The sequence below is a fragment of the Acinonyx jubatus genome, chromosome D4, assembly GCF_027475565.1.
Source record: "Acinonyx jubatus isolate Ajub_Pintada_27869175 chromosome D4, VMU_Ajub_asm_v1.0, whole genome shotgun sequence".
In the NCBI taxonomy this organism is placed as follows: Eukaryota; Metazoa; Chordata; class Mammalia; order Carnivora; family Felidae; genus Acinonyx; species Acinonyx jubatus.
Window position 1 is genome coordinate 26,569,045 of NC_069391.1, and position 22,861 is coordinate 26,591,905.

Genomic DNA, 22,861 nt, shown 5'->3' on the forward strand with positions numbered 1-22,861 from the left:
CTATATGAGAAATATTTTAGTGCTTTTATAATAATAAGCATGTATTAAATAAATATATGTGTGTATATAGATAATACACGGAAACCAAAGAAATACACCAAAACCTTTTTATCTTTATGTATTTGGATTCCTCATATCATTTTGTTTGAAAAGAAAATACCATTGGAACTGAAACAGAGCACATTGATCCAATTCCATTCTACCGAAAAGGGATCACAAGCAAGGAGACAATGAGCATCATACTTCAGAGTGTGGTCTCTTACTTCTAACAGATTTAGGGCTAAGTCTTGACCCCATCACTTACTTTCTGTGTGCCACTGATTTTCTTTCTTACTTGCTCACCAGGTTTCAGTTTCATCATGTATTTGATGAAGATAATAATAGTATCTATCTCAAGAGTGGTTATTATGGTTAAATTAGATATAGCAAATACTCTGCATGGGAGAGTGATCCAGCATCCCCCAGAAGTCAATACCACATCTTAACCCACAGGACAGTACTAGTGCTAGTGTTCTCTCCATGACACCAACAAGCAATGAACTCAGTGGTCGAGTTCAACCTGGGATGGAGATGCATATGGCTTTTTCCTCTGCAAGGAGGGGAAAGAGACAGCAGTCCAGGGTGGGTGAAGAAAAAGAAATTATGAGATGGAATATGGACAGTGGCCAGATATTGTATGGGTTCTGTAAGTGGGGGTTACTTTATTGAAAATGTGGGGGTTTGAGTTGCATGGGAAATGGCTGGAAAGGCCTTTGTAGGCAAAGAGAGTCAATTAAGTATGATGATAAAATTTAGTGAGATGAAGTTTGGGCTAAGTTTAAAGACTTTGGAAGAGTATGAAGTTTTGAATTCCAACAGAATTGCTACAAATTCAAGCTCTGCTAGCTAGCAACTACATGCTTTTAGCAAATCTTTATGATCTCCATACCTTTCTGGTGAGGTCACTGTGGCCATCACACTAGATATATTAGATGAAGTTCCAGGCTGGTTGCTGAGGCTCCCATCCCAGAAGGCAGATGCATGGTCCAGATCCTCCTAGACCATGAGCTCCTTGAGACCAGGAACAGTGTCAAATTCATGTTTGTTGAATACTGAACAAACCCTGAACTCTTGTTTCTTACACTCTTTGATACGAATATTTTTTGTTCTGCTGGTGGTGGCCCAACGTATTAAGACCTCCTGCATCACCTCTTGGGCTATGTTACTATTTTCAGCCTCTGCTTCCTGGGACTAAAACTTTGTACACATACTATGAGACTTAGCAGTAACACACCTCAAGTCTTCAGCTCAGTCCCAGCACATAGATGCCATTTCAACTTTTACTGTCTATTATCTTCTAAGCGTCCTCCCCTATGAACTAGGATAATGCAGTTTTTCTGAAGTTTAAGTGAAATTTTTAAAATATGGAGACTTTTCAAATGATAAAGTGCTAAATACATGTTGACTAACACCTTCATTAGAAAATAATGAGTTTATGCATATTTAGTAAAAGACAAAACAGAAACATTAAGTGCTAGAGCTTGGTTTTCTCAGTTCTCAAACTGAAGGATATTCTTCCTATTAACTTTGTTGGTTAAATGTGGTTTTTCCACCTGCACTCTGAAAATCATGCCCTCCACCCTTTGCAGGAAATTTATTCCATAAATCAATGAATTGCCATCTCTAGAAGATCAAACTACAGCAGGTAGCATGCACATGTAACAAGTACTCAAAAAACAAATTAGCTAGAGGGCTCCATTTTCTAAGCATGCTATAGAGAAAATGCCTCTGCTGGGTGGAAGATAGGACTAAGGTGATAGGAATGTTGAAATGGAAAGGATTTATATGCCAGTTCCTCACCACCACAAATGGATATTTATCTACTTTCTGCTCAAGTACTTCTACTAATTCCAGTTTCCAGGCACCTTCATTTTTAGAAGGAGTGCTGGGATCTAACTCTGCTTGACCCACATTTTCTCCTCTGGAGCCATCAAAACCAGCCACTTCCGTCCTAAATGTAAGGCTGTCAAATATTTAGAGACAGAAATCAAGCATTTCATCATTGGAGCATGCTATTTCTCATCACACATGGTCAGGGGTTTGAGAAGCATCTCAGACAGAGTTTGTCAAACCCTCTGGAGCCATAGACTATATCGTGATTGGTGACATCAAGTCCAAAGAAGCCACAGGATGATACGAAATCACCCAAGTCTGCCCCTTCTCTTGAAATTCTCTTAATCTTACTCATTATTATGAATCCCACTCATTTTCTATGGAGTATTAAGTAACACTTTAGTAAAAGGCTTGCTTTTTGTGGGAAAAAACCTACATATTGAATAGCTGGGTACAGGGATTATGACTCCATCTCATTTTTTCCCGTCTCAGGCTTAAGTGTCTGTTTGTCAACCTTTTGGTATTCATCTTCAATCCCTTCTCATTCCTCATTTTTTCACTGTATAATTTCTTCCTTCCTTTCTAATAAACCATTCGAGACGTTCCCAAACCATTTTATCTCTTCCTCAAGTAGGGTGAGAAAATGGCATGGAATACACACATAGTCAAGATGGCCTTGGGCAGGAAGAAAATCATAACTGGACAGTAGAACCCCTCATCTTCTGTGCTTCTTGATAATGGGAAAGCTAGGGTTAGATTCTGCAGTGAGCCATGATCCTGTTGTCTAACCCCAGGTGCTTCGTTTTTTTTTTTTAATCTTTTTTTTTTTAATGTTTATTCATTTTTGAGAGCAGGGGAGCGGAAAGGGCAGAGAGAGAGGGAGACAGAATCTGAAGCAGGCTCCAGGCTCTGAGCTGTCAGCACAGAGCCCAACATGAGGCTCGAACTCATGAGCTGTGAGATCATGACCTGAGCCGAAGTCAGACCCTTAACCGACTGAGCCACCCAGGTGCCCCCAACCCCAGGTACTTCTAACTACTATTAATAAATGGATTATGGCTTCCTGTTACTTTTAAGTGAGTACATCTATTCTCTTATTTTGTTATCTCATTCTTAATTACTCAGGGATGAAATGAGTCCTCTCCATCGGTCTTTGTAGACTTATTTCCAGATGCTCATATTTGCCTACTCTCCATGGATTTCTCATTAGTCCTTGTAAACTGGTAGCAATAGCATACTTCACGTGAATGAACTTGTATTAAATGTTTTATATATATCATAAAGATCCTTTAAAATTTCCAAAATGTGTGGGAAGTGGATATTAATAATTATTATTCTACAGATGTAGGAAACAAAGCTCTGAAAGATTATGTTTTCCTGCTGATTGTATGTGGTAGGACTAAGACTCCAATGTAGGTCTTCAGACCCAAACTCTCGCTTTGTTTACTTCACATTATATTACTTGCACTACTCATTCCCAAAAAGAAACAGACAAAATAATCCACTATGGAAATTATTGCTAAGTACAAAGTTGTCTCCTAAATTCTTTACCCTGGTTTAAAGAATGTAACATCATAAACTATCCCTGAATACATCTGTCCAAAGTGCTCTCTCTTCTAACCAAGTAAAATGTGTTGTATATTTCCACTTAAACTCATGCTCATTCCTTCAACACATTTTGTGTATCTTTCTGGTACCAAAGTACAAGCACTGGGAATTCAAAGTTGAGTAAGACATGGTTCTTGCTTTTGAACAATCTACTGTGTAATACAGGGCTTAGGGAAATTTTTCAGCTGGTATATAAAGTGATGTTTTATAATACTAATGTCTAACATTTATTGACTTTACACTATGTGCCAGGCATCATTATAAGCACTTTACAGGTATAGTAAAAGAATGCACAGCGTGCATTATGAATATTTTCTTACAAATGCGTATTACCTGCCAAACTGGTTTGCAAATTCTTTGAGAACAGAAACGTTCCTTCTTAGTGTTTTGCTGTCCTCATGTGTATCCCCAATGAAACCAAAATGAACCAGATTATTGTAGCAAGCTGGGAATTGTAAATAAACTAAACTGGGATACAATTAAAAAATTTCCTACTTGTTTTAATGACAACTGTTACCAAGGAACACATATATTATTAGAAATCCTCTTGACTGGGTTGAGTGGGTACCATGAAAAGACAAATTTTAATAGCATTTGAACTAAATTGCTTTAAATACATTTTAAAAAGGGTAAAAAAATGTGAGGATATAAAAGTCAATGTTTTACAGATCAAAGTATATATGGAGAATTACAAAGAAAGGAGTAAAAGATGAAAACAAGAATTTGGGGAATTTACCAGTCTTAGCTATATTATACTGCACTAATGAACAAAAATCTCAGTGGGTTAAAACAGTGGTTCTCAACCAGGAGGAATTTTTTCTTTGTAGGGAACATTTGATGATGTCTGGACACAATTTTGGTTATCATGACTAGGGAAGGGTGCTACTGACTAGTGAGTAGAGTCAGGATTACTGGTCAATATTAGAATCAAGAATTACACAAAGTGCCACTAGCACCAAAGTTGAGAAACTCTAGATTAAAGTAACAAAGGCTTATTACTCACTCTTACAACATGTCTACCATGTATAAGCTTAGAACTTTGCTCGGGGGGTCAGCATGATCCTCAGTCCAGGATTCAGGCTAGTAGAGTAACATGACTAAGAGAAGAAAGAGCTTGGAGTGTCTCACAGAGTCACTCAAATGATCCAGCTTTGAAGTAATGGGTTTCAATTCCACTCAAGCTCAGTGACCAGAACTACTCACATGGCACCATACAAGCAAACAGGAGCTGGGAAGGACAATTCTAACATATGTCCCAAATGGGAAGAACTGGTACATATGATGAACAGCGCAAATGAATAGTCTGAAGGTTGGAGGGCAGGATATAAGAATAACATTGGGCAGAACTATTGCTAGTCTGATGACATTCCAAAGTTCTGAGGTCAACACAGTTTCCGCTTTCAGAAAATCTTTACACTGATAGAAATATATTCACAAAAAATATGATTCGGGATTTTGCAGCTAGAAATGGTTACAAATAATGCCTACTTCACATTGTTATTAATATGTGAAGGCAAGTGGCACAGCGCTTAATTTCTTGGAAATACTTTTTACATAATAATATCCCCTCTTTCCTCTGCAAGAGCAGATGGCATAGCTAAGACAGATAAGAGCATGGATAAGAGCAATGGCATAGCTGAAGAATAAGCCTATCAAAAATGAGATACTTTGTGTTAGGTAAGAGAAGAAAACACTACATTATATAGGACACCTGAGACCTCTGCTTACCCTTGCCAGGACTGCATCAATTATGTTATGAATTCCACAACTCCATTATCTCTCCTTTCCTTTTCTTACTTAAAACTATTGTTAGACTGGGCTTCCAAAACTGCAAATCAGTGCATTGTTTCCTAAGTGAAAATCCTTCAATGGATTCTTATGACCCTTCACTGTAAAAGTGCAACTCCTTAGCATGGCATCTTCACCTCTATGATTTTGTCTGCTCGTCTTTCCTTATCTTTTTCCCTGTTGCCCAACCACCGATATTTTTCTAACCACAACAATGCTCTCCCATGCTTCATGCCTTCTTCGTCTACCCAATGGCCTAGCAAATCATACTTTGTCCTTAAAATGCTCTCAGCCGTCACTTTGCTCAGGAATGTGTCTATTTACTTGACTGTCTCCTCCATTTTATGTAAATTGCTCTCAGGGGCTACATTTCATGTCTGTATCCATAGAGCCTAGAATAGAATGAGATATCAACAAATGTTTTTTGAATGAATCATTAAGATAGAAATTTCATTTTCCTACATCTTCGTAATAATCATTTTAATTGCATATTATTCAATCAAGAGGAGACCCACGTTTTAAAAATTAAAATATAATTTTGCTTTAATAAACTAGAAAAATATTCATATAAAGATGAAGAATGTCAAATAAACAGATGTCTCCTACAGCATTATATAAAAGCAAAATTATGGTCTTCTTTCTCACAAGTAGCTCTTAGAAACAGACTGAAGTAGGGCATAAATAATTGAATAAAGCTAGATAAATAGGCAAGAAAGAGGTTTCATCATTTTTGTTTCTAAGAGTTTCTAACACTTTGACCACAAAATTCTACTTTTATTCTTATTTGTGCTTGTATGGTCTGTCCTGTATTTGAATCCCATATTGGCCCCCATCAGTACCTCTTGAGGACTCTGGTAAAAAACAAGGGATTCCAAGCAGAGCACCATTGGCTTAGTCCAAACCGGTCATTTTACAAAATCCTACAAGATGTGTTCTACTATATTCCTCTATTTTCCAGATGATGGCATGGAGCCATACAAAAGCTAAATAAAACCAGCTTGTACATCAGATTTGAATCCCTGGAAGTCTGATGGAGAGACCTACAATTCTTATACTGAAGTATCTCCTACAACAAAACATACGTATTTTAATGGCTTGAAAAGCTCTATCCTTGAAAGAATGGCTCTCATAAAATGGGTCTGAAAATAACTGGGAAAGCAGAAGAACTTCAGTGAACATGGATCTATTATTTTATGCACTTCCCATCTGAGCCCTCATCTTTGTTTAGAGAATTCCTCTTGTAAGAAACTTGGTGGACGCCAAAGATTGCCTTCACTGCAGTGAAAATAGTTCCCTTTTCTTTCTAGGGCGATAGAGGGCACAGAATGAAACAAGGTTCACCTTAGAATAATGATCTGTATAATTTTCCAGGGATTTAAGCTTTCTGACTTTTATATACAGAGAGAAAAAGCCATAAGTCAGCTGAGGTCATTCCTTTACAAACATGACTCATATGCCATCCAAACCATAAGTTAGAAAATTGAAATCTAGGAGGAAGTGGCCCGTTTGTCAGCTCTACCTGAAGAAAAATTTCTTTTCACCATCCTTGTGTGCTTATTGGCTGAAATGAATCTACTCCTAAGATCTAGCCTCTTTTTAGTGAAATGGATTGAGGAAGGTATGCTATTTAAATATGGTAACGATTCAACAGGGGCATAAGTGGAATCTTCCTGAAACACCCTTTCTTTCTCAGTCATATTGGTTGTAGGTGTTTGTCGGTAACTAGCTGGTCCTGAGGGAAAAGCTTCACAGTCCTTAAAAAGCTTAGAACAAAGGCAAGTGTTATCATCTGAAGGATAAGAAGAGCTAAGTTAAGTGAAAGGCAGGGAGTAAAAGTGGTAGGGAAGTGGGTGCAGATGGAACAGCATGAACCAAGGCCTTGAAGTAGATGGGAGTTAGGACATAGTCAAGAAATGGAAAGAAGGTCAATGATCCTGAAGCACACAGGGTAAAGGAAAGGTGGTAGACCAGGCTGGAGAGATGGCTGGGGCCAGACAATGCACATTCTTGTTTGTCAGAAAACAACAAAAGTGAGTGCTTGCTTCAGGGTGCTTTACAGTTAACTCTCGTCCTTCCAGAGGAACCAACACCTTCTCCTCTGATACTAGGAATGCATAGATAGAAAATGGGAAGCATTGGCTTGTTACTGATTTTGTGCCGCACCTAATTTGCAGATGAGGGAACTGAGGCTCAGAGAGATGAAGTGAACAAGGTAGTGTAAGTTGTAACGAACAGATAGGATTCCAACTTTGGTCTAATGGACTTCCTCTCTATGGGAAGACTTCGGAAGCCAACTGTGTCTCCTCCATAATTTTGTCTGTGACCAGTCAGGGCTATGTATATTGATTCTGTATGCAATAGTTTCCATTTGTACTGCTTTTTAATTGACAGCATGGTTTCCTTTAGGCCCAGCCCCTCTGTGGATCTCCAATCCAGGATCAAAGCGAATTTGCACGGTGGTTTAAAATGGTCTTCTGGTCACCCCATCAGTCACAGGTATATTCAGCACTCACGTGCAGACAGCTTTCTTTCTTCTGGCTCATCTGAGATGTGAATTACTGGTCCACACCAGTCACATTTTGCATAATAAGCTCACTGCTCTATCCGCAGCAGGTTATTCTCATCCTACCTCACTTGTCTGGAATTTACAGAGAACTCAGAATTTGTCAAAGTTTAAATGGACTCGCTGCAACTTCTCACTAAAAAAGACTTCCTTAAATCCTTGATACATCTGAGGTCTTAACCAGCACATTCACAAATATTGCCCTAATACAATTTCTCCCAGAAAAAAAAAAAAATAATGGAAAACTGAAACATTTAAGTTGCTCTTTGATAATTTACTTAATGAGCAGTATTTGCACAGAGTAGAGTGCTGCCTGAAGTGGAATCACAAATATCTTTCGCTTAATGCTGTGCAGAGCGTATGGTGGACTCGTTTATGTCATGGAGCCAGAGCACTGCCAAGTGTGACATTCCATTCCTTAATGAATCCAAGGGTTCAGCTTTCTGGCAAGGGACTATCACTTTCTGAGGCTTCTTATTTTCTATTCCCTTTCAGCACCAGCTCTTGCAGTGGATGTTCTTCTCTTGTCTAGTTTTTTTTTTTTTTTTTCCCACAAAGAAATACAATTTATCACATTATGAGAATTGCTAAGTTCTCATCAAGGAGCATGAAGCCACAAAACTGATTAAAACACAAAAGCTGGGTGCTTGGCTAGGTTCATAGACTGAGTGGCTTGGTCAAAACACAAGCTTTACAAACCCATGTGATTTAAAGTGCTATTGCAGCAAAATGATAAATCACCCCATATCCTGGCCTTGCAAAGTCCCTTGTGAATAGCTGAATTCATGGATACCAAATTCACAAATGCTAATGATCTACTCTGTTCCCTTAAGTTTTCACCTAACTTGCATTCTGCCTTTTATGTAATAATATCCAAAGCTCTAAGTCCTTTGTGTATACTATGTTCCCAACTCAGCCTGTCCTGGGTCTCTTTTTGAGCTTCTGCCTTTGACTGTGAACTTGCCACATGACTTAAATCAATTTGTCATTGACACTGACCTTAAATAACACCCCCTCCAAAAAAAAAAAATCCCTGTAGCCATTTCTGATTATTCTGTTTATCTGTTTCTACCGAACAAATTTTATCCTACCAAGGACATAAACAAAATCTAGGATCTACTTTCTATTACTCCAGGTGAAACAAATGCCCACTAAAATATATAGTTTTAATTTTTTCAAGTGACTCATAAATTCAATGAACTATTATATATTCATGAAAATTATGAGTAAAACGTGATATAGGGAAATGGTTATGATGTACTATGAAGTAACCGCACAAGATATAAAATAGCAAGTATAGTGAGATTTCAACGGTGTGCAGGTGTACTAAAAATACTAAAATTCGGGGCGCCTGGGTGGCGCAGTCAGTTAAGCGTCCGACTTCAGCCAGGTCACGATCTCGCGGTCCGTGATTTGGAGCCCCGCGTCAGGCTCTGGGCTGATGGCTCGGAGCCTGGAGCCTGTTTCCGATTCTGTGTCTCCCTCTCTCTCTGCCCCTCCCCTGTTCATGCTCTGTCTCTCTCTGTACCAAAAATAAATAAACGTTGAAAAAAAAAAATTAAAAAAAATACTAAAATTCAATATATCAACAAATTAATAGCAATCATTTCTGGGTATATGAATAATTGCAATTTTTCTTTTTTAGTATCCTGGATCCCCAATTTTCTCATTAAAAAAAAAGATTATTCAAAGGTCAGTAGTACCTACGAAGCACTTTAGTCTTAAAAGAATTGTAGACCAGCTCCTTAAAACACTGCTCAAATTCCTCCACAGTTTCAGAGGCTAAAAATCAGGGCCAGCAACTTGAGGAATTTAATAAAGAACAAGAAACAAATCCCAACTTCAATTCCCCTGCAAATATGACAGGATTTTAAAATGTGCCTGGAAAACTGCATCTGGGGTTTTGCCAATCCCATAACGTTTGGGACGTTTGCTGAACCCAAAACACAGCCGGGCCCACCCATCCATAATTAAAGCCCTCCCCCCAAATGAATTCATTGCTTTGTGGCACCATCTGTCTCATTCCCTTATTTACATAATAGGGAACCCTGCTCAGACTGCAGCAAATGAGAAGCGACAAAGGAATGGCGAGTGGAGATGAAATGTATACATGTATACATCAGATTATGTATAATATGGTCAAATCCCTCCAATCTAAAATTTAAAAAAATATTCAAAACCCATCACAGTCTTCATTGGGGCCTCTTTCCAGCTCTCGGAACCTCCTTCCTCCTTCTGCTGCATCGGCAACTCTAATATGGCTTGTTTCACTCAAAGAGTTCATTTGTCACATTTTATTTTATTAAATATTTTATTTTCCTCTCGTGGACCCATTAGAACGCCAGTTAGAGAAAGTGGCATAAATCAATTGCGTTTGCTAGTCACTAAGGAGGCAGAGGAGAAATAAGCAGGTTCATATTAACTTGAAATTTAAAAAGAAAAAAAAAATTGTCCCCAATGCAGAGCTTCCTTGAATCCTTCTCATTTTCCTCCTGTCCGTCTCCTGGGAAGTTTCTGTCCTAATAATGGGAACATGAGCCGTGGATCTGTTCAAAGACAGACAAAGGGCTGATTTTTTAATATGCAACAGTCACTCTAATCCCATGTTTTGTGTCCCTTCCTACAGGAGCTGGAGCAGGGATAGCTCTCCAATGGCAGCCGTGGACTATGGTGGGGCAGGCACTGGTCTAAGAGGTAAGGGACCCAGATCCTATTCAGGCTCTGCCACTAACTCTCGGTGACCTTGGGCAAGTCCACTTCTAAGAAATTCAGGTTCTCAGTCAGTGCTCTGCTGACCCATAAATGCCTGCTTAGAAACGAAAGGATGCTTCTCTCTGCGTACCTAGAGCCCTCATTTCCATGTCTGCAGACACAGAGGCAAGTGGTGGAGAGATCCGTCAAACCCAGGGCTCACCTTTCACCAGGTCTGAGTCACGCCCTCAGGACAGAGAGGAAAAGATATCAGGGTTCGGAGGCATATGTTGCCTTCTGTACCAAGGAGAACTCTTTACAGCCAGAGATCAGTAGGGAGCCTCCTCAGCAGTGACAGCTGTGGGAGCAGCCACACCTCACGTTGACATTGTTAGAGGCCAATGCTGGGAACAGTGGCTTAATCAGTACACTGCAGAGAGCTCGGGAATCTGCACCGACCAGATTCCTCAGCCCTCTCCAGGTCTCTCAATCAGAATTTCTGGGGATGGGACTGAGGAATTAGTATATTTGTTATGCTCCCAGATAATTCTGATTCAGTAGGCTTGGCCTCTACTGGTTTCTGTAACTATTGCTGTGATAAAAAGTTTAGTACATCTTTAGGAGAAACAATTCCTTAGTTCTAAAACCCAGAAGGAATTTGCCACAGATGTGTCTTTATTCAGGACATTTGATTAGCACAGTGGATAAAACTGGCAGCAGTTTTGTTCCTTAGATGCAGAAATGTTTATGTGGACACATCTTCTATCTACCTGCAGTCAGCTCAAGGCCAGAACCCTAAGTATATGCCTGGTGATGGCATTTCTTCTGGAGCTACATTTAGGGCATTCAGGCTGAACTTCTAATCTATGCCCGGCAATGCACTAAGGGTGATAGCAGCCCCACTAAACACAGGCCAAAGCCCCTCCCCACAATCTCATGCAAGTTAAAACCCCCTTCTAAAAAACAAACAAAAAACCAACGAACAAAAAGTACAGGGATGATAGTATTTTTCAATACAGACAACTTAGATTTTTCTCAATCTTATGCAATATGTGAAACAAAAATGGCTTCAGAAAACATTACAATTTTCAATGATGAATACCACAGTCCAAATACAACCTCTGTTCTTGCCTTACAAATGCAGCTTGAAGGCAAGTCAGCTAGACCTCTTTTCCAACCAGATGCCCCCAATAAGCCCCTCCTGTCTACATGAGAGAAGCTGCTGCTGTTGTCTCAAACGGGACAGCAGTGTATTTAGTAGATAGTACGTGGCAGTGGGGACACTAGACTGGGCCTTGAATTTACTAACTGCACAACCTTGAAATGTTAGGTAAACCTGATTGCCATCTGTAAAATAGAATAACAGTGACCCATCTGACAGGGTTGGAGAATCAAAAAGACAAAGGATATGGAAGGTCTAAGTAAGCAGTACAAACAGGATGTGTATTATAAGATGTGGTTCTGTGTTCCCCGGAGCTGGCAGGTAGAAGGGATTTGTCCTGCCTGAAGATATCAGACAGCACTTTCCTTCAGAAAGAAGGTTTTAACTGAGTCTTTAGGGTAGGTACAAGTTTTCTAGGAGAACAAAGGAAACATATGTGGGAATTAAAAAAAAAAATCCTGATTTCAGGAATCAGGCATGTCAATTGACATTAATGGTTTTAAATGTGCATTTTGAGGGATAGGAAGTTTAATTACAGAAGTGGGAGGTGGGGAGACTACTAATGAAGGAGTTTGTAACTCTGTACTGAGAAGGCCTTTCCACTGAACATTCTGAAGGACCAATGGAGGCTTCATGATGGAGAACGGCATGGTCAGATTTGGATGTAGAAAGGTCACTCTGGAAATACTGATTAAGATGGCCTGGAGCAGAATGGGACTGAAGGCAAGAAGACCAACAACTGGAGGGGGTGTTGTAGGAATATCGGTAAGGAAAGGCAGGGGCAATAGTGATAGAATGGATGCTACTATTTGAAAGATGCCAAGAAGGCAAAAAAAGGCAGGACTCAGTGACTAACTGGATGGGGCAGGTAAAGGACAAGGAGGAATCAAGGCTGTCTCCCAGGTTATAAGTACAGGTGAATGACTAAATGATTTGCACACTGACCAGGAGAGAAAGGAAAGAAGATGAGCAAATTTAAGAGTAAGTGGATGTGGGAGATAGTGAATTTGTTTTGAGACTTGTTGAGTTTAAGAGTACCTATGAAAATCCAGAATGTCCAGTAGCTGTATGGACATGTATGTCTCTGATTTATTGGGGAAAAGCTTAGGGGAAAAGAATCTCATTTTGTGGAAGCTAAGAGTAGTTACTCGATGTCAGGATGTTCTTAGAAGTAAGTTTGTTAATAGAAAATACAGTGGTTATTTTCAGAAATTGAACTGCTTTGAGGACCATGTTTCTTTCCTCATTAACTAAGATCTGTGCTCAGATCCACACACCCAGTGATGCTCAACCATATTCTTGAGGCTCCAAACAAAACTCAAAGGCATTTCAGCTATGCCATGTCCAAGGTGAGATGACTCTAGACCATGGTAAAGGATCCAGACATGGTCAAGTGAGACACTGTACATGAAATTGCTGTGAAGTCCCTCAAGAAATAGGTGTTTCTTCTCTCTTTCCTGGTTTCCTAATAGAAGAGCAGCCCACAGCAATATGATTAGAAGTTGAGTAGCCCAGAGAGTCATGCCCAGCACAGCGCCTCACCTACAGTAGTTACACAATGAATGTCTGGTAAATAAATTGCTGAATGAAGACACACATAAATCAAACAGAATAAACATCCCAACAGGGCTGGAGGAGGCTAAAAGAACTTTCATTCCCTAGTTAGAAGTGATTTCCAAAGGTGGGGCATTCAGATTTTAGTCAATGGTGGCATTTCAGCCTGGCCACATCCCCAGGTAACCACTAGGGGCACTGAGAGTGGGAAATTGAAATTTTCTTTCTTTCACCATGGAAGCTAAATAATCAAAGAAGGGGTGAATGGGTGCGGCTTCTTTTAAACGGTGGTGAAATGCTATATCAGGTCATAAACCTGTGGGATAGTTTAGTGACTGTGTTTAAATGGATGCTTCTCATTGCCTTATGAGATCTGGAAAAGCCATAAAAATTCATGGCCTACTTGTGGCTGAGCTCTAATAAAGGAATAATCGGTGCTTTAAGCGAGGGGTAATGGGAGGTACAGTGGGAGATTTACTGGAGCAATAATGGCTGCAGAGAGAGTAAGTTTTTCATGCCAATTACGCCGACAGACAACAGAGCAAGACTTTCCTGACACACACTTGCAATCTTATTCTATTAAGTGACAAGATAGGGTCCTTAGTTCTTCCTTCTGCACTTCCAGGAATCAAAGCCTTGGAGTTTTACTCAGGGCTCCTATCACACCAAAGTTAGTAAATCTCCAGCAAGGTTCCTGTAGTAGACCACTTGGTAAAATGGAAAAGAACCTGGGTTTCAGATTAGGAAGAACTTCAGTTTTAATCCCAACTCCTCTCACTTACTGGGTAATTTATTATTGCCCCTAATTATTCCTTCCCAATTATTCATCCCTACTCATTGCCATGGACTTGAGGTATCTCTCTGTGGGAAAAGCACTCACTCCTATCCCCTTAACTTCAAGCGTGGCCATATGACTTGCTCTCACCAATGGGATGTGAGATGAAGTAACATATGCCACAATCCAGAAGATTTTTAAGAGCCTCTGGGAGGGTTGGCCGTTGCTCTTTTCTCTCTTTCATGAGAATAATGTACCCCCAATCCAGACGGTTTTTCAGCCTGGGTTCTGAAATAAAGGAGACACATGGAGCACAGCCAGCGCTGCCGTCAGCCACTGTACTGGGAATGGGATATGATTAAGAATTGAAGTCTTGTTGTTCCAAGACGCTGAGACATTGGAGGTGTTTGTTACCTCAGCATAATATAATGAAAGCTGACCAATACATGGAGAGATTTTGGAAAAACACTTACCTTGACTGAGCTTTGTGTTCCCCAAAATGGTGGCAATACCCCCACTTTGCATGACTATATGTTGGTCAAATGAGATGCTAGCGCTACACATGACACAGAGAAGCTGTTCAATTAATGGCGGGTATTATTCAAATTTGCTACTCAATTAGGGTGATAAAAGAAGTTAAGTTACTTTCTCAACATGAGCCCTCCTGGTTAGCTACGTTTCAATGGGGAGTCCCGGGCCAATGTGGCAATCAGTGGCAAATTAGACATTTATGACACTCTTCTTCCAGGATCAGGGAGAAAGGGCCTCTCAGATCTTTTCATTACAGCCTTCACAAGCTGTGAAAGATATAGCAGCAGGTTCGCTTTCACCCCATTACACGTCCAGTCGATGGAACGCTGCCTCTTCCTTACCTGGGGTGACAGTCAGGCAGCTGAAAGCTGGCTCCTGAGGCCCTTTGCACATGGCCACACTGCTATGAAAGTCAGGGGGGCTGTGCTCACTGCAATCACAGTAATAGTACCTCCAGTCCAGCCATTCATAGTTCATAAAGCCTCCATAGGTTTCATTTTGATTTTCACAATAGCTGTATGAGATTTTTGCTCTCTCACTCATGTATTCAACCAACAGAATGACAGCTATGTAGCCTCTGCCTCCATGGAGGTAGGTATCATTGTATTATTGCCAATTTATGAACTAGTGATTATGTTTATTCAGCAAGTATTACTTTGCATCTACAGTATGCTGGGCACTGAACAAGTCAATGAAGATACCCAAATGAACAAAGTCTAATAATCCCTACCCAAGAGGAGCTCACAGGTGCCAAGAGGAAGCAGACATGTGAACTGCCATTCTGAAATGTTATATCATAGCAGAAGTGTGACCAGAAAGACATAACCAATTGTGTGGGGAGAGACTGAGTCTGCCTGGAGAATCCAGGGCCTGGTTCCGAGAGAGCACTGGGAATTTCCCAGGTAGTTGAAAGTGGAACAGAACGAGCAGCAGTGGAAACAGTGTAGGGGATGGGAAGAGTGTTTTTGTGCACAGGTGGAGCACGGGGTTGGTTAGAGTAATGAAGAGGGATGAAAGTCAGTAGGTAGGAAGAAAGTGAGTTGTAAAGAAAGTGCAAAGGAATTTATCTTTATTCCATAGGGAATGGTGAGGTTTTACATAAAGTGTTATAAATAGAGAGCTATCATGATCGCATTTTTTAAAGAGACCGCTCTGGCAATAAGATAGTCTGTTGGAAGTAAGGCTAGAATAAAGGAAACCAGTTAAGAGGTTAATTCCAAAATCCAGAGTTCTGAATTAAACTGTGTGTTCACTCCAACACCGTGTGTGTGCTATTACTGCTGGGGACTTGTACTCCTAGGGAAACGTCACTCCTATGTCCTATATCAACTCTGCCTTTCCTTTGGGAAAAGCAAGCACTTAATAAATGATCCATCCATTTAGCTAATCATATTCTTCTATTAGTGGGACAAGCACTTCCCAGATTTCTCAGCTACTCTCTATGGTGATCCCTAGGTCAGGATTATCAGGGTAATCAGCCCAGACTTGATTATCCATGGCAAACTAACATGTGCCCTGAGCACCAAAAAAGCAGAAATTAAAAAAATATATATATATGTGTAGATATGTTTTTAAATCATCATAGAAAAAACAGAACTTTGTTGGATTTGGCTATACTTATTTTGTACCTTACCTTTGTTTTCAATTGCATGTAATGTGGAGAACAGTGGTGGGGGTGGAGGTGGAACACTGTAATCTTTTTAGCACTTAAGTCTTCCAAAGGTCTAGGTCTGGTACTGATGATGCCCTCTTTTCTCCGGTTGCACTGCTGGCTGCCATAGGCATTTCTTTCCTTGGAACTCCTTTCTAGAGAGTTTTTAGACACTGCAATGAATCGGATTCATCATTCATAGCAACCTCTCCCAGGACATCACCTCTCCCCTTAGTAAGGCTGCACAAGGGAATATGGCTAGCAACTCTCACTGCCTAATTCATCTTTAAGTTTACTTGAGCAACAGAATTGGAACCACAGTATATCAGACTCTGGTTACCCAACAGCAGTATTAAATTGGGTTCTCTACACTTTCAGCACTGGAAGGTCTTGGTGATTATCGTGGGGCAGGTTTCTTAAGATGCAGGCAAATTACTCCTAACTAGAGCAATCCCAATTATGCTTCCATGAGGTTGTGACTGGAGGCCCTTTTCTTCCAGGGGAAGGTCAACACCATAGAGGGAGGCTCACAGGAGTGAGCAGTTCCAGAAACAGTGAAAGTTGTTGCTGTTCCCAAAATGGTTCCCAAACACTGGGACAACCCAGCAGTCTAATCCCACTATGAAACAGAACTCAGAAAGGTCTATTCAGAATCTCTAGGTCAGGGTGGCTCAAAATCACACTTTAAGGTTTCTCCACTAATTCAGTCTTTCATCTCTGGTCACAAGCAATGTTTCCAACAAAGTTGTCTGAGAAAATAAAGATATGTATTGATCATTCACTATGTGCCAGGCATATGCTAAGTATTTTATACACATTATTTCATTTACTCTTCATATCTATGGGGCATAAACTATTATTATTATATTATTATTATTGTTATTATTATTTCTATTCAACAGATAAAATTGAGACACAGTGATTTGGGTGACTAGATCTAAGTCATATAGCAAGTAAGTTTTAGAGCCCAGGCTGCAACTTAGGAAGCGGAACTCTAATGCACCTTCCTGACCATTTTGTTAACTTCTTCTTCCTACGTAAGAGCTTAACTTGATCTTTTCTTCCAATTTACAAATATTTGTAAACTGCAATCCCATCCTCAATTTGTAGGTGAGGAAACAGAGGTGAGAGAGGTTAAGTGATTTGCCTCAGTCACACAATGAGTTACAGCAGAGCTAGAACTGAGGTACAAATCATCACCTCCTTGATTTCTTAACTCGAAATCCTCACTTAACCTAAACTAGTCCTAAGATTATTTTATCCTCTCAAGAGAAAGAAAAAAAACAGAGGCAAAGAGGAGGAGGGGGGAACATTTTTTTTAGTTCTTTTTAAGCATCAACTAATCCGTTAGGCACTTTATATCCAACATCCATTTATTCAAGCAACAATCTGTTGAGGTTGGTGCTACTGTTCGTATTTTCCAAATGAGAAAACAGAGGCTCACAGAAGTTAGGGAAACCTGCCCGAACTTACCCAGGTAGTGAGTAATGGAGCTGAGACTCTAGACCATATCCCAGATACCCATGCCCCTCTGCCAAGAATCTAATAGTGGGCTTGCTCCTTGCAGGTGTGCATTTTATTTTGTACCTGCTTTTACTAGGTCCTCAATAGGATTAAGGAATGAACTGGGTCTTGAATCAGCACAGACAATCTTCTTCCATCATTCCCTCACTAGATCTGGCCACTGTGATTTAAATTGAATTTTTAAGCAGTTTCCCCAAGGCGCTGGGTCAAGTGGCTTCTGATGTTCTGGGAAGATTCCTCCTCCTACTTCTATTCCCTGACTTCTCACCTGGGCACAGCAGTGAGAAGCCTCACAATTTATTTAACGGTCACCCACCAGAGAAAACATCTTCTAGACCTTGGTTTGAAATTGCTGGGTGAGCCAGGTCACACTTTCGGTACAGTGAATGTGTTAAATTATTTCCCAAGTATTTGGGGGTATAATACAGCAACAGAAGCCTCTCACCAGAAACCTTCTTCCCCAACTTTGAAATTTGTGTGTACAACAGAGAAATTTTTCTGGTTTTGATGCCCTTACACAAATTGTCAACATACTGTATCTTTTTTCACAGCTCTTTGATGTACTTGAAGGGGTTTTTCCCTTGAACAAGAAGCCACAACTCCAAATGTGTTTAAAACAGAAGCCCCTAAACATCTGAAGTTCAGTTCAGAATTCCTAAGCAGAAACTTGGCAAGAAGTCCTAACTTAAATTAGGAAAAAAAAAAACAAAACAAAACTTCTTCCATCCATGAAGTATCAAATGTATACTTCCCAATACAAATCAGACTTCACATCCATGTCATGCTGGCCTTCCATTTTACTCAACGCTTTTTCCCACAGAATTTAGACTTTTGACTCATTTTAGAAGCACAATAAAGACCATTTGGATGTATCATTCTCATCTCAAACTTGACAAGCCCAAGTCTTGACCTTTAATCTTTTCTCCACCCAATGCCTTCTGCTTTCTTCTTCATTTCCTCAAACAGCCCTAGACATAGATTCTCTTATGGGTAGAAAGTGGGCCTTAATTATCTTTACATGCTTAATACCTAGGCAGTGCTCATATACAGGAGATGCTCAATAAGTATTTGTTCAATGAACAAATTTACGAGCTGTCTCCTCTTCCCTCTCCTTCACCTATATACCATATCTCTTCAAAGTTCTTGCCTTTGTGTTTTACAATATGAGTGCCCAAGGGCCAAATATGACCCATCTGGTCAGGGTACAGCCAATTTAAGATTTTTATGAAAAACAAACAAACAAACAAACAAACACGTAGAATCAGCCAGAAATAGAAACTAAGAGGCCAGGGGCTCCCAATAATTATGCATCTGAGTGCAGATTAGGGTCATTCTACAAGATGTGAACCAGGAGTCATTATCATTGACTCCAGCTACAATTTTAATCGGTACATAGTAAGTTCCTGTACAAGACCAAGATGAAGTTTGATGAATCATTCCAAAGGATTTCTTACCCAAGAATAAGTATGTATCATATCATTAACATAAACCTCTTAAGAGTAGAATCCATAAAGCCCCTTTTAAGTTCCTAACATGTTTTGTACATGGAAGCTACTTACCAAAATACCTCACTTGAGTTACGTGACCAAGCTAATCATAAAGCCATTAGCCCTCTTTTATGCTAAAATTTATTATCAAGAACAAATTAATCAGCTTCATTCAATTCTACAATAAATACATACCTTTACTTTTTTACCTTCAGTTATTTATCCTTTCCCTTTAACATATGTCATTAATCTTACGGTTACCACTGTGGTTCAGACTTATCTGTTCCACTAGATCAGAGGTTCTTAACCTAAGGTCTACAGTATAAAGAGAGACTACGGGCTTTCCACAAGTACAGCTAAGGGCCCAGAAGCAAGAAAGCAGCATTAATTAATTTCAAGCTGACATGAGTCTAGAGAACCTTAAGCACGCTGATGAGAATAAGAAGATACTAGAAGAAAGACACACGAAGTTTACTACGAACTAGGATTAGTTCTAGGCACTGAGGAAAAAGCAGTGAACAAAGTTCCTGCCCTCCTCGGGCTTCCATTCTGATGAGGGCAACAAATAGCTACTAAAAAATAAGTACATACCATGTCAGCTGGTCATGAGTGCTATGGAGAAGAATGAAAGAGATAAGGGAAGAGAATTCTATAAAACTGTCATTTTCTACAGGGTAGCTAAAGAAGGCTTTGCTGAGCACAGATTTGGTGGAAGTAAGAGAATTGGACATGCGATAACATCTGGGGAAGAAGAGCTTTGGGGCAGGGGAAACATCTGGTGCTAAAAATTCAGTTTAAAAACTTCAAATTATATAGGTTCTTAGAGATAATCCATGACAAACCTGTTTCCTCAACATCCCCCACCCCCCACCAACATTACACTGATGAGGAGAGTGAGTCCTAAGAGTTTAATAGTCAACGAAACGCCATGCTTTTAACAAGTGATGAATCAAGACTTAGACTAATGTCCCTTTATTTTCCTACCACATTTCTCTACCCACCTCATCCAGTCCTTTCCAACAGTATGTCAACATAAGGTGGGAGTGACATATATTTAGTGCTGCAACCCAGAGCTTTCGCTTCCTATTGTAATCTACAGATGATATTAATGACTCACGTGATATCCCCCCCCCCATCTGAGCCGGATCTACCTCCCCAGAATTCCTCTCACACTGTCAATAGTGACTTAGCTATAGGGCTATACATGAGGCCTTCTAAATACCCAGTTATGGAATCTTCTGCTCCCACTTCCTTCTCTGCAAGACAAAAAAAGAAAGAAATGGAGTTTCCTCCACTGAGAGAGATTTACTACCACCACACCATTAAAAAGTTTTGTTTCCCTTTCATTTATTTGCTTAGTATTTCATGAGAAGATCTTGACTTATCCTTTTTCAATAATTGAGCTTAGCAACCAGCTTAAGACACTTCGGGATTTATTTTCAAATTTTAAAATTTATTTCTAAGAAAAGCAGAGTTGACAGATAGAGAGCAAGAGGGGATGATCCAACTTAGCCACAAAAGTAATTTTCAGCTCTTTGCTTCTACCTTAAAAAAAGACTAGAAAGTTTGGAAAAATCCTTCCATAGCTTGATGTTTCATTTAAATTCCGAAAATGACAAACTAGCTTCAAGATTCAACCTAGTTATTACTTCCTTCAGGAAACCCTCTACGAACAAACCCACTCCCCAAATCTGTGCTCCTCCGAAATTCCATACATACCTTTAAGATAGCACTAACCATACTGTATTCTGTTAATTGCTTTGCATGTCTCTCCTTTCCCACCAGGTTCTCGGCACCCATCACAGTGGGGAGGTAGAAAGGAAATATCTGATGCACATATATTCCAAACTAACTCAAGACACAGTCTAGCAAAAAATTTCTTTGCTGCTAATTGGTTAAGAGTAACCTGAAGAGAAATAGCTTGGGTGTCAATACTAGGATTCCATGCACACTGCTGGTTTATGAGGACAGCAGAATAGAATGTTCTAAATTGAGACTGAAAATGTATGATGCTCATTTAACTATACACACATTATACCCCAAACCTGGACAAGTGAAAATAAACATTTCTTGGATCTACACCTATTTTCATAAAAGCTCATATAGTCACTCCTTGCTCTGGATACATTTGTTTTAACTATTTGGTACACCATGTAATTTTATTTAGGCCTTTTAGTGAAATAATACAGTAATGTAATGTGTGGCAAGTACCATAACAGATGGGCACCATAGTATCAGGACCCTAACTGCCTGTGAAAGACAGTGTTCCAGTGTCCATCCTCCACTCCCATAGTTTTTCCACTGCCTGTCAAATGAAATGCATTTGTGCTGTTTGTGTTTTCTGCATTGCAGTTTCCTTTCTCTATATTAACTGCTTGTGATTCCACAGCTATACAGAGCACGTGGTATATACTCCAGGGTTAACGATGTTTAATTTATTTAGGCATAGAAAGAAAATCTTGGGATGAGATATGACCCATAGCCATCACCCCTGAGGCAGTATCAAGGAAGCTGATTCAAGAGGGAGGGAGGCAAACCATAAGAGACTCTTAAGGACTGAGAACAAACTGAGGGTTGATGGGGGGTGGGGAGGAAGGGAAAGTGGGTGCTGGGCATGGGGGAGGGCGCTTGTTGGGATCAGCACTGGGTGTTGTATGGAAACCAATTTGACAATAAATTATATTTTTAAAAAAAGGAAGCTGATTCATCATCTCCAACTCTTTCTCTACTTGCTCCACCTCTTACCCTATATACTTATTAAAGGAGTCCAGCTTTAAGTAACTATCGATTAGACACAGTGATATCCCCCTAGAGTAGCTGAAATATCCTAAATCTCTTCCATGTCATGACTCTATTGGAACATTGCTTTTGGTGTATTTGGTTTTGTCTGGCATGCTTTGTAAAGAATTCAGCCACTGGTCATGTCAAGGAACATCTGTACACCTGAGTTTTTGATCTCCAACACATAAGACACTGAAATTATATTTTTATGTCTGAGGAACATTAATCGATGATGAGCTTCATGTCGGCAAATGACTTTAAGAATACTTGGTATGAAAAAATAATATCAGAAGTTTGACTTAAGGTATTAATTGTCACTGATATTTTATCAGGGCATTTCAGACTTCTGCAAATGGAGATACAAAGAAGGAATGTCCCCGGGCAGAAGAGCAAATGATGAAGGCAGCATGGAGTACATAAGGGAGTAACAGAATTTAAACTATTCAGAACCTCAATCCATGAGTATTTTTTTGAGCACCCATTATAAGCTAGAACTTGTGCATATATAAAATCATATAGTAGCACATATAAACATAGGATATAATTATGAGTTATTCTAGAGTAACTTGAAGTGTGGGAGATCCAAAGGAATATTTGACCACCTCTCTGAAGAACTGGACTTATCCTGAGCAACATTTTCCAGGAAACTTTTGGGTGAGAGCAGAAGAATCAGGAGCTTTGACACTGACTGTGTTTACCCAAATCATCTGTCTATTTCACAAAGTTTTAAGTTTCACATTAAGCCATACTTATGTTCAAGCATTGGACTTTCCATTATCCAAGTTAAATGACATCCTTCTAGTTGTTTGAGATTTTTTTATACCTAATGTTGATATAAAACATAGTCTTTATTATTCCTTCAAGGTTTGTGTCA

General features: G+C 39.7%; 1 long non-coding RNA gene across 1 annotated transcript in view; it reads right to left on the reverse strand.

The window, feature by feature from the left end:
• The window catches only part of LOC113592825 (uncharacterized), a 359,370-nt gene extending 340,393 nt beyond the window's left edge, over positions 1-18,977 (reverse strand). Inside the window, exon 1 of the long non-coding RNA XR_008291053.1 lies at positions 16,178-18,977. This is a non-coding gene — a long non-coding RNA (uncharacterized LOC113592825). The remainder of the gene's footprint in view (positions 1-16,177) is intronic.
• Positions 18,978-22,861: the final 3,884 nt, after the last annotated feature.